The sequence below is a fragment of the Lissotriton helveticus genome, chromosome 5_1 (assembly GCF_964261635.1).
Source record: "Lissotriton helveticus chromosome 5_1, aLisHel1.1, whole genome shotgun sequence".
Classification (NCBI taxonomy): Eukaryota; Metazoa; Chordata; class Amphibia; order Caudata; family Salamandridae; genus Lissotriton; species Lissotriton helveticus.
Window position 1 is genome coordinate 1,962,220,077 of NC_136065.1, and position 12,649 is coordinate 1,962,232,725.

Here is a 12,649-nt window from a genome sequence, read left to right on the forward strand (position 1 = left end):
CAGTGTTTGGAAAGTGGGTGGTTAATGGCAAGCATGGCACATTTCCTCTGTGCAGGGTCATCAGAGAAAGAATAGCATGGCACTGTGCCTTTGGGTCCACCATGCAAGAGAGTGTCATGGGCAATATTAGTATAGAATGGCAGTGTACCTTTATAGGCAGCGTGTGAGGGAGGGTATGCTGGGACAGACTGGCCAGGGTTTGGCTATTTATTTGTACTATGCATCACGTGACTTGGCACTGTGCTTCTGAGTGTGTCTGGAAGCGGAAGAGGAGGCTTGCTCCTACTACACCAGGGGTTCCCAACCTTTTCTATGCCCGCACCCCTTGGAAATATTTAATTAATGTTTCCACCCCCTATAAATGTAATAAAACATTTGAGGATGAAAATATAAGCATACTTTCCCTCTTTGTCGCACCCCGTGAAATGCCATTTCACACCCCCTGGGGCGTGGGCACCCCAGGTTGGGAACCCCTGTACAACACTGTCCTGGCCAGGGGAGAGTAGGATGCTTTTCCCTAATCTCCTGCAGCAATGACAAGCATAATTGCTTCCAGCACTATCTTCTCAAGGGAGAGCAAAAGCGGTAAGAAAACGACATAGGAAATGGGAGAGAGGTCAGGGTGTTAGAGAAACGGAAGGGAGGACCCGAAAGTAGGGATAAAGAGACAGGTAGAGCAGAAGAAAGGGAAGGGGCAGGAGAAAGGAAAAGCCTGGCACGAGACTTAAGGAGGGGATCAAAAACCGAAAGAGGGAAGACAAGAGTACAAGAAACAAAAAGGAAACTAGGAAATAGAAGAAGGGAATGTGAGGGAGAGGGAATGAGGCAAGATATAGAGGGAATACCAATCAGGAGGGAAGGAAAAAGGGAACAGAAAAGAGGGAAATATGGAAGAGTAGGAGAGGAGGAGGGAACATGTCAGGGAAATAACAAATAGGAACAGGGGACTGGCAAGGTAGGGACACGAGAAGTACAGAAGGAACAGGAGAACAGGAAGGATGGAACAGGAGAGAGGCAATAAACAAGCAGTAAGGGAAGAAGGGAACAAGCGAAAAGTAACGAGGGAACAGGAGAGAGGGAGTGCAAAACCAGGATAGGATAGAACAGGAGAGAGGGAGTGCAAAGCCAGGATTGGATGGAACAGGACTACAGGAGTGCCAAAGCAGGGTAGGAGGAAACATGAGAGGGGAGAGGGAATAAGGCAGAGAGGGAATTAAACACAAGAGAGGGAAGAAAGGATTAGGTGGTGGGACGGAGGGACCAAGAGAGAGGGAATTCGAAAAAAATAGAGGAAATGAGAGAGGTAACAAGGGAACAAGAGGACGATAAAGGAGAGGCAGGGACAGGAGAGAGGGAAGAAGGGATCCCTATGCAAGGAGGAAACAGCTGATGGGAAATTAGGGAACATTTTATGCTCCAACACACTCTTCATAGTACACCCTTTGAAAGCATCATCACCACACATCAGATAGATGGATCGCCGTCACTAAAACATGTTCACCCCGACCAATTTCAATCACCATCATCTACAGTCCTCCTGGTCCAGCAAGCTCATAGAACCCACCACCTTCACTTCCAGAAGCAGCTGACCTGCTACATCCATGTCTAGAGTTACCAACATCAATAAATCAACTTTATATTTGATAAATCAGCCACCTTAGCTCAGGAACACATAAACACCTCAGCTGAGGACATCACAGACTTTGTGATGACATCATCTGCCAGCCATTCCAATAATATGCTGAGGGACCTCAGCTTTCCTGGATAATGCTCTATGATGACAAATAATGCACCGTTCCACTTCCTGGAAACTATAAACAGGAAGCAACTCATCACCATCCAACCACAATCCAAAGGGTAAACCATTCAATATTCTCTTCACCACAAGAAAAACTATGGGACCTCAGTGTCCACTGCTCATTAACTAGTCTAACAACATACCTGCTCACCACATGGCCAGCATCTTCACTTCGCCAGCTGACCTCAAAACTGACGTTGATTCCTTCATGAACACCCGAAACACCGCTCAACAGCTACAAATAATACCCACAACTCCTTAAAATTCTGCTGCTCGAAACCAAATCTCCCCTTCCGGGAACAGCCAGAAGCTCATCACCAACAAATAAACCATACACATATTTAAAGAAAATATCACAAAACCCCAAGCCCAAGATTGCCTTTCAAACCTGAACACTTTCCAGTGTACAAGAATCTTATTATAACAGCTAAAGTCACCTACATTCTATTAACGATCATGAGAGATTTCCCCACGCAGATTGTAGGATGAACAGGGGAAAAAAGGATATGTCTTACTTGCTGAATACAATTTTAGTCCTTTGAAAAATTTGGAAGCAAGAACCCAAATAACAAATTTGTGTCACTGCAACGTTTAATGCTCGATCATCTTGATATCTTTTTGAATGAAATCAGATATAAGAGCTTTGTTCACTTTGCAGAGGACACCTTTTACAATAGTGAATCAGTGTCTGGCCCAATAGAAAACAGATATTAGACCAAGAAAATATTTCAAACACCTTAAAGGGCAAAGTATGTAGGACTTGGCGATGTAAATTGAAGGGGCCCACGAAGAAGAAGACACAGCTATCAATAACTATTCAGTAGGATTTTGCACGATCCACATGAGTAGCCAAGAAACTTAGAGGCATATGTACAAGCTCCTCACTTTTTGTGACGTTCCCGTGGCGATAGGGGCCTTGCCTTATGTGCAAGGCAGTGTTAAGCCACTTAACTTGGCTTAACGCTGCCTTGTACATAAAGCACACTTTCAGCCTGCAGTGGGTGTTGTGATGAGCATTCGACCGTAACACCCATTGTATTTGACACTGCCCCTATGTAGAAGGGTGGCGCACATAGAGGCAGTGCCAAAATTAGGACCAGGAAAACTCTGGTCTTAAGGTGGGAAAACGAGGAGAAATGCATTATTTCTCCTCATTTTTGCGTTTTTCATCTGTGCTTCCTTGTGCAGCACACATGGAAAAAGCAACATGCCATGGTTTGTTTATGTACAGGAAGGTGTCCCTTCCTGTACATAAACAAACCTTTTTAAAAATGCCATTCTGTAACTTTCATGTGTGCTGCATGAAGCAGCACGCACGAAAGTTACAAAATGGCATTTTAGGATTGGTTATGTGCAGGAAGGGACACCTTCCTACACATAACCAATCCTCCCCTGCACACAGACTTTAGTGCAAGGGTGCCTGCTTTGGGGCTAAGTTGTGAAACTTAGCGCCATCGCAGGGGGAAACACAAGGCTGCACCACATCCTTGTAAATATGGTGCAGCCTTGTGTTTCCGAAGTGGCGGAGCATGTCGTTAAGCACAGGAGGCTAACGACACGCTCAGCCACTTCGTCGTACATATGGCCCTTAATTCGTAAGATACATCAGCTGAAACCAACCTGGTGTTTTCATCCATGTATCAAAACACTAAGGCAGTCAAAAAGATCTCTATTCGGATACTGAATAATCCATAAGAGATATAAGAAATGCATTTGATATAAAAATGTATTATAAAATCATTATAAATCCACATTAAAAATAGAATACAGTACTTCTTATCTAAGTATATAAGAGAGTATATGAAATGTATACAAAATCCTATATAAAATATGCACAGAGCCACATCACTTATAATCAAATAACGACTTCATACCTTAAAACAGCTAGGCAATAACTGATTCTCAAGTAACTAATACAAACTTTATAAAACATTTGTTTAAAAATGTACATTTAGCCTGGTCATGACAAAGTCATTCTAGGACTTAATTTTCATATCTTATCTCATCTAGAGCTATTCGAATTTTCCTTCTTGCTAGTACACCAGGCACAGCCCGTGCAGGTAAGAGCGGAGCAGGAGGGTGGGGGGAAGTCGACAGACGACGGCGACGAAAACTTAAGTCGGTGATGCGGTGAGCTCAACAGTAGCGGCCCATGGAGGGAGTGCTGCGGTGGGGTGGGGTGGGGTGGGGTGGGGTGGGGTTGGAGCAGGGTTGGGGTTAGTAAACTCCGGCTCACGGCCGACCGTAGCAATGTAAAGAAATAAATACATTTCATTGCACGTGCTGAAATGCCAAATGCGTTTCAGTGCGCGCAATGAAATTCATTTTATTTATTTATTTAGGTACATTACTCCGATCGGCCGTAAGGCGGAGTTTACTACCGCTCCCCACCCTGCCCCTCCATCACCCCGCCCCATCGTCCCACAGCACTCCCTCCACAGCCCGCAACTGGAGCTCAAGGTAAGTTTTAGGTTTACCTCGTTGTCGTTTGTTGACTCCTCCCACCCGCCTCACTGCTCTTACCTGCACGGGACATGCCTGTACTACACGCTCAATGTAAGTAGAAACTGTATGACAAATAAATGCACTCTCCAGATTACATAAAAACGTAAACGCATCTTGGTGAAAAAAAGAGATTCTGAGATAAGAATAAGAGGTGTAACAGACTTTTCTTAATATCTTTACATAAACCACAAAAAACATGAGATGGACAGTTGATTGTGAGACAATACCATCACGAGGGCATCTTGATACATTTTTTGTCCATGCATCTTTCTTGCTACTAACTTTTGCTAAATGCCTAGTCACATTCGTATGAGATAAAATCTCCGCTGGGTATTTGTTACCGTTGTTAGATACACGGGTAATCTCAGATATTCCTGACACAACAAGTATGTAACTACAGAGGGTTTATGACTTTCTCTTGTCTCTCTTGCACTTATCCTATAGTTATTAAACATTGTTTTTATCTCCTTACTAAATTGCACGACACTGGCTGGATTTCGTACCGATGTACCCTTAAGTGATTTACCTATTTATATATGCTAGCCATGGGATCTTATAATAGTTTTCGAGATTTAGACAGTCCGAAATAACTTCTTTTAAACATTTTGAACCTGCCTGTCTCCAAATATTGTGCCAACAGATAATAGAGTTCATGTCAATCACATTTACAATATATGGCATGTCCAACTTTCTGTGGGTAATACATGATAAAACAGTGCAGGGTACTGCCAGGACCATACTTAAAAACGAGATTTCCTCTGATTGTAATGGAAGGCTCTTGGCCATACCCCACACAGCCGCCCTATATATAGCAGAGGGTATGCATTTACTCCTGTATAATTTTGACAATTCTCGGCCTGGCTTATTATCTATTTTACTAGAAAATCTGAACAGGGCCTCAATATTCCTGGCTATTTTCATTTTTGTGTTTCTAATGTGAGGACCACATGTACTTGAATGTGTGAAGAGTATACATAGATAAGAAAAGGTCTGCACTATGACCAATCTATAGTCGTTCACAAAATGTGTTCTCTTTCTAGGGTTTCCCCTCCACAAACCATAGTAAAAGTTTTGGACATGTTTAGCTTCACAACTTTTTGCTTCATGTATGCTGCAAAACCTTTGATCAGGAGCTGCAGATTATTTGCAGTTCTCGTGATCAGAACCACATCGTTGACATACAGGAGCACGGGTGTGGGGGGCGGGGCGTGTACCCACCCTAGGAGCATCTGCTTCTAATAGTTTAAATGCCTTGTCCACCCCATTATTATATAATGAAAATAAAAGGGGTGCTAGAATGCATCCCTGTCTTATGCTTCTTGTGACCTTAAAGCTAGAGGTACATTCTCCTCCCATTCCACATCCTATTTGTGTTGTCAGCTGTGGATGTATGTGAGATAGTTGTAAAATTATATCAGCCGGGGTGCCCTGCTCCATTAGTGTCTTCCATAACACTCCATGGTTTACTAAATCAAAGGCGCGACTCAGATCAGCAAAGGATAAGTGGATATGGCCCTGCTTAACCTCAGTATATTTACCAATCAAAAGGTTATGTTTAATGTGTTGTTCAATAGTCCCATTGTCCTTTCCGAAGCCATATTGTGTATTGGTTAGTCTTTGATTTTTCTATGTCCATACCTCTAATTTATCTAAATGGATTCTACCCATAATTTGGCGAACGAATCAATGAGGGATATTGGCCGATAGCATTTAGCTTCCCTCCTGTTCCCCTTTTACAAAATGGGCACAATTATGCTCTCCGGCTAGGTAAGAGGGATTATCCCCTGGCCTACCTAAAGCACTCAGGTTGATTTCCATAAGCAGGTGGTCCACACGGCCAAAGATGAGGTTTTCAGCCTGTTCTGAAATGCCAAGATGAGCCAAATATTTTCATTCCCTGGAAACAAGTTGAAGAAGAAACCAATCTGTGACACACTCTTTGGGAATTCATCAATAATTGAGGGGAGGGTTGAAGAGGAACTGCATGCCTAGTAACAGCTCAGGTAGAGTTGGAAACCAGACCTGCGATTGCCAGAATGATGTGATCTTCACCAGTGTCATTGCTTGTTATTACAGCTGGGACAGAGATTGTGATATCATCACCAATGAAGGGGAAGGAATAACTATTGCCATGTGATTAATCATGAAGAGCAATGTATTAATCTGGTCCCTATCTATAATAATGCAGTAGCTGCGAACTGAAATGGGAGGCAAATTAGTGCATTGACAATGGATCCCACTGGTAAGAAAGTTTCTGGAATGCCGAAGGGTGCAAATGCCAGCTGGTCTAATCCGGGTAATTTTAGGAATGCTCGTCTGCCACAATATTCTGTATCTTCAGGAGACACCCTGCTTGGAAATAAATCTTATGTTTGGTTCAGCAATTTCACAAGTTCATTGCTAGTTCCACAAATGATCTGTACCTGGTCCCCCTAAGTGGTTGATATTTCTCACTGCTGTCAGCTGTCGTACACAGAACTGAAAAAAAAATTGTGTTTCGTGGAACTCTGAATGGGAGATAACCCTATAATCTGCTTTAAACAGTCAATGCGCAAAGTAGATTCATTGTCAGACCATATTACTCTACTCAGTTACTGGCCACGGTTTTTTCTCCATATGGTCAATTTAGCATCAGAGTGTAAAAATGGGAAAAGAAGTGGAAATGGCCTTGCTGATACAGGCATCTAGAGCAATGCAGTCTACAATGAAGTTCTAATTGAGATTCTAGATCTAAATGAATGGCATCCAGGTAGGACAGCTATGAACACTGTGACATGACCAGTTTTAATTTCTATTTTATCGTATGCTGGTTTACAAACTCTTTTTTCTATTTCTATTAGAGAACGTGAAGGTTGTCTGTCTCCTATCCAGGCTAATATGTTTTGGTTGTTTTTATTATGGTCACTGCAATTTATATAAGCACAGTAGATGCTAACATTTCAACGGTTGAATTGAAATGAAACATTCAACACCATCCTTATTTTGGCTTATTGGCATTTTGGTGTCACCAAACATATAAACATAAGATAAAAATTGGTGATCAGGGGCTATAAAACTGTTGAATTTGGCCACAGTTTAGAGAGGTTCACAAATGAACTATAAGGCTAGAGATCGTGCCAGTTGCTGCAACCTAGCCACAGTGTGAGGTTGCGCAGGGGCTCGGAGAGCGGCACAGAAAAATGACCTTTAGCCTGGCATTGCTTATTATCCCCGGACTAGGGCTGTGATAGAGAATAGCTAAACAAGCTAAACAGCTATTTCTAGGGGTGAGCGGATTTTGCGTATTGGCAATCCGCGGATTTGCGGATTTGCGTATTTCAAAAATACGCAAAATCCGCGGATCCTAGCGTATTATTTTTTTTGTGTTCGCACGGGTTTCTGCAAGTTCGCGAGGGTTTTATTGTACAAAACGCTCGCGAACGTGCAGAAACCCGTGCGAACACAATGTGCCTACTCATGGGTATTGCGCTCGTGAAAGTCAAGGATGCAAAGTCTATCCAGCATCACAGCTGATTTTCCACGGTAGATTTGGTAAAGAAGGCACATTGCCCAGCCTCGACGACGCTCTCGATTGTTTCTGGGCTGATGAATGAGTCACTGCATTTGAGCTTCAACTAGTTCCAGCGACCATGTGTGTGTTACTATGCAATCGCGCCGAAGGGCGCAGGGGTCTCTTGAGTGAGCTGCTGTTGCTGTAGTATTTTACAATGGCGCCAGCAAGCTGCCAGCGCCGTTGTAAAATAGTTACAAAGTTAGCTTGCACAGGAAGCACTTAGATAAAATAAAGCAGCACCTGCTTCGTTTTATCTAAGTGCTTCCTGTGCAAGCTAACTTTGTAACTATTTTACAACGGCGCTGGCAGCTTGCTGGCGCCATTGTAAAATAGTTACATGAGTGGGGGTTCAACTTTTGAACCCGTTACATACGCGGATTTTTTTTTCCGGATTTTGTGGAAAATACGTAAAATACGCGGATTGCGTATTCACTAAAAATCCGTGGACGTAACGGATTTTCCGCTCGAAGAAGGTATGCTATGTGAGCAGTTTTAAGAAACTTGGGGGCAGATTTACAAGCCCCTTGCAACATTTTTGCGTAATTTTTAACATGGGAAAAGTGATGTAAAAGTGGCACAAAGGGGCTTGTAAATCTGGCCCTTGATATATAGGCTTGCTCTTGTCTGCCTCTTCTAAATGTTAGTATAGTACTTAGAAGTAGCAATAGAGTATTAGAACGCTAGGGAGAACGTACTAACCATGTTAGGACTGTTCATTGGCCAGGCCATGCATTGCTGCATGTATTTTCTCATTCCATGTTGTGACCGCTGGATTATTTTAAAGTTCTAGTCCGTGTTTCTTTGTGCTATGTTGAGTGTGTTATTTCTTAATGAACGAGGGTTTGGAGTTCCACTGTGTTCCTGAACTCATATAGGGAGACTAATCATGACAAGAAGACATTACACATACACAATTGCCTAGTAGGTTATGTACGGGTCATAGTCCAACTGGATAATTTGTGTTGGTGCATTGTACTAAGTCCTTGCAGCATGAGGGTAGAAATCCGACCCCTGCAGCTCTGGGGCAGGAGACAGATCATTACAGGACCAGCCTTCTTAATAATGTCAGTTTTAGTCTCTGTGACATTTACCAATGCAGCTGACCATGGAGAAGAACTTGTACTGAGGAAGTGAGCAAACTCATTAATTTGGCACTGATGAAGAGATAGATAAAAACTGTCAAATGGAGTATGAAGTTAGTCTTTGCATCAGGGACTTTGTTCTCTGTAAGGTAAAGGGCAGAACGGTCTGAGTTCACCCAAAACCCAGGAGGTTTCTTGTTTGTATGGGGGTTATTGTATATTTCTCCTAAATGATGATGATCCAAGCATACACTAAATGTTGCCTAGATTCTTATTAAACACAAAGCAACATTATAATCTATCAATTCTAACACTAGAGGTTTTTGTACAGCACAGATCCTGAACTCACCTATTGGGGAATGCTCTTATGTGCCAATGAAGAAAAGGAGGCTAAGTAAAATAAAATATTTGCCTAGGATCACACAATTTGGTCAATCAGGGAAGCTGGGACTGATTTATCTTAAAGGATTCTGATACTACTGTGTATCTACGTGGGTACTTGATTATCACACTGGTCAGGTTGTGCCTGATGCTTTCTGCTGCAATAAGCAGTCAACATCACCACAGACTGGGTAAAGCACACAAAACTCTGATCTCAATCTGTTTGGACCCATCTTAAATGAGGATGACATTGCCTGTTTCAATGAAGTATTAATAGAATACGTTATCAAACTATTTAAATTGTCTCCAAAGACTTGTTTAACATCTGTTTGTGGGGTTTGTTGTTGCTTTGTATCTCTGGCGTGACAGTGCTGCTGTCCCAAGACCCTATGTGATCAATAGAAAAAGACCTTTAAGGAGCACTACTGTCAGAGTAGCTTTGGTTTCACTCACATGTTGATTCCCCTAACAACGGTCTTTGATTGGACAGGTGTTGTGTGCCTGTGCTGAAAAGCCAAACCTAGGGACTAGTGGGACTTTTCGAAAAGCCAAGACTTCAGCTTCTTGGGGAATGCAAGAAGTGAGGAGGAGGAGGCTCTAATCTATAACGGCAGGTTGTTTCACGCTTTAGGAGTGATGTAAGAGAAGGCTCGACCACAGGATCTGGTATTTCTGTGTGCATGGGTAGTAGTAGTAGTAGTCCAGACGAGCCTTGGAAGCTGAAAGGTTTGTGAGAGCAGATGTGATTGTTGAGGCATGCGGAGCCACTGTTATGTAGTGCCTTGAAAGTTTGGGTGAGGAGTTTGAATTGTGCTTGTTTCTCTATGGGGAGCCAGTGGAACTCTTTCAGGTGTGGTGTGATGTGAGTGCGGCGTGGGAGGTTAAGAGTGATTCTTGCCACCAAATTCCGAATGGTCTGCAGCCTTCAGGTGAGTTTTTTGTTGATTCAGGCATAGAGGGTGTTTCCACAGACTAGCTTGCAAGTGACAAGGACGCGAGTGGCTGTTTTCCAGGTGCTGATTGGGAGCCATTTGAACATCTTCCTCAGCATCTTCAAGGATTTGAAGCATGAGGTGGTGACAGCAATGACTTGGGCAGTCATATCAAGTTTGCTGTCGATGACGATCCTGAGGTGCTTGGCATGGGTCATTGGTCCTAGGTCTGTTGGCCACCAGGTGAATCCTACGATGAAGTGCTCTTTCTGAACATCACAATCACGATGTTGTTGTTGGTGTTCAGCTTCAGACAGCTGGCCTTCATCCAGTGGGCTATTTAAATCATGCAGGAACTGAACTTGATCCGGATACCGGACGTTTGGTGTGTGAGGAAGAGACTGAGTTGCGTTGTCAGTGTAGGAGAGGAAGTTGATGTTGTGAGAGAGGATGATGCTGGCTGGAGGGTCGGGTTATAGGAAGATCCTTACACAGATGAGGTCACAGGCGTCTGGGGTATGTATATGGAGCCGGGTTGACTGGCTGAGTCCTTCCAGTCAGCAAGGAGCAGATCCATTGAAATGTGTGTCTTTGGATTTTGAGGTCATGTAAGCGTTGAATGAGGATTGAGTGGTAGATCGTGTCAAACACTGCTTTATGTTTTGTTAAAAAGCTAATGCTTAGTTCAGTAAGCGTGAGTTGGTTATGGTAACAAACCAATGATACCTTATGTCAGATGCCATAGATCTAATGCAAAGTTAAGGAAAAAGCAATAGGCCTGACTTATTTATTATGATTTTTTTTTTCCGATATAAAATATCCATAAAAGTACAGAGCAAAATACCAGCACAAATATACATTAAAATCATTACATAGTTAAAACAATAAACATATGGCTTTAAAACAATAAATACACAGGGACATATACATTGCGCAAAACAGCGCATCAAATTAATCAGAAGCTTATGATTTAATCAGGTCCAATAACAGGGTGTTTCCTAGACTGTAGCAGCATGGTGTAATAAGGTGCAAATAGTTTAACGAATAGCAGCAAAGTAATATAAATACACACATTTGATCAAAACCGATAACAGGTGTTTCATAAAATGTAACAGCATAGTGTGCTAAAATGCAAATAGTTTAACGGATAGCAGCAGAATAATATAAACACACAGGGTCATATGTATCAAGGTCCCGTTTGCGATTCTGAATTAGCGTTTTTTTGCGAATCGTAAAATCAGAATCGCAAAACGGTATGTATGTAAGAAATTGCAAAAAAATAGCGATTGTCAAAAAATCACTATTTTCATTGCGATATCCGAAATAGTGATTCCTTAACGGAAAAAATCGCAAATTAGCAAATTTCGTAAATCTGAGAATCGGAAACTCAGGTGCAGCTTGATGACATCACTATCAGGAAGTGTGACTACCCATGCAGCACCTGAGTTTCTAAAGTACAGACAGAGAGAAGGAGTGGTGGAGAGGGAACTCTGCAGTGGAGAAAAGAATGCAGGACACAGGAGACATGCCCAGCCAGGACACCCCCTGCAGCAGCAGGGGGTAAACCAGAGGAAGAGGAAGCAAACATTTTCAGAAGCTGAGCTGGAGGTGCTCATTCAAGAAATGGTTACAAGCCATGAGCACCTTTTTTGGAAAAAATCACTCAGGGTGCTTGAGACACGCAAGCGGCGCATATGGGCAGACATCCAGCAGAAAGTGAATGCTGTTGGGGTAACACACAGGAGCGTGGAAGACTTAAGGAAGCACTGGTACGACATGCGCCAGCGCTCCAAGGAGAAGGTGGCTGCCAGGTTGGAGCAAGCCAGGAAGACTGGTGGAGGGACCTCCACTGCCACTGACTCAACACCTTTAGAGGAATTGGTGGAGGGAACCCTACTTCCTGAAAGTGTCATGGGCGTGGCCGACCTGGACAGCTCCGACCCACCGGGACCAGGACAAGGTAAGAAGCATGCCATCACACCCCTGACACCCCCAAACTACCCCCACACACCCAGCAGCGACCCAGGGGCAGGACAAAACTAGAAGTCCAGTGCAGGTACACAAGCACACACTGCGATGCATTATGGGAGATGTAGTCACATGCACATACTGTGGTGCTTTTACACCCAGCCAATCCCCAACAGCATGTGCACATCAGGAAAGGCAAAAACATGATACATATAATCCCAACAAGTGATATTTATTAATTGTCAAGTGCAAGTCAGAACAGTAAATAAATGTGTGCTTTAACGTCCACAGCACCAACTGGAACACAGGCAACAGGCAGTGGGAGACAGGGCGATTCCCCTACCAGACAAGCGGCAGGGTAGGATGATGAAACCGAGGAGGAGGCTAGCCCAGTGAATCCTTCAAAGCGCCGCAGTAGGAATGTTGTGCC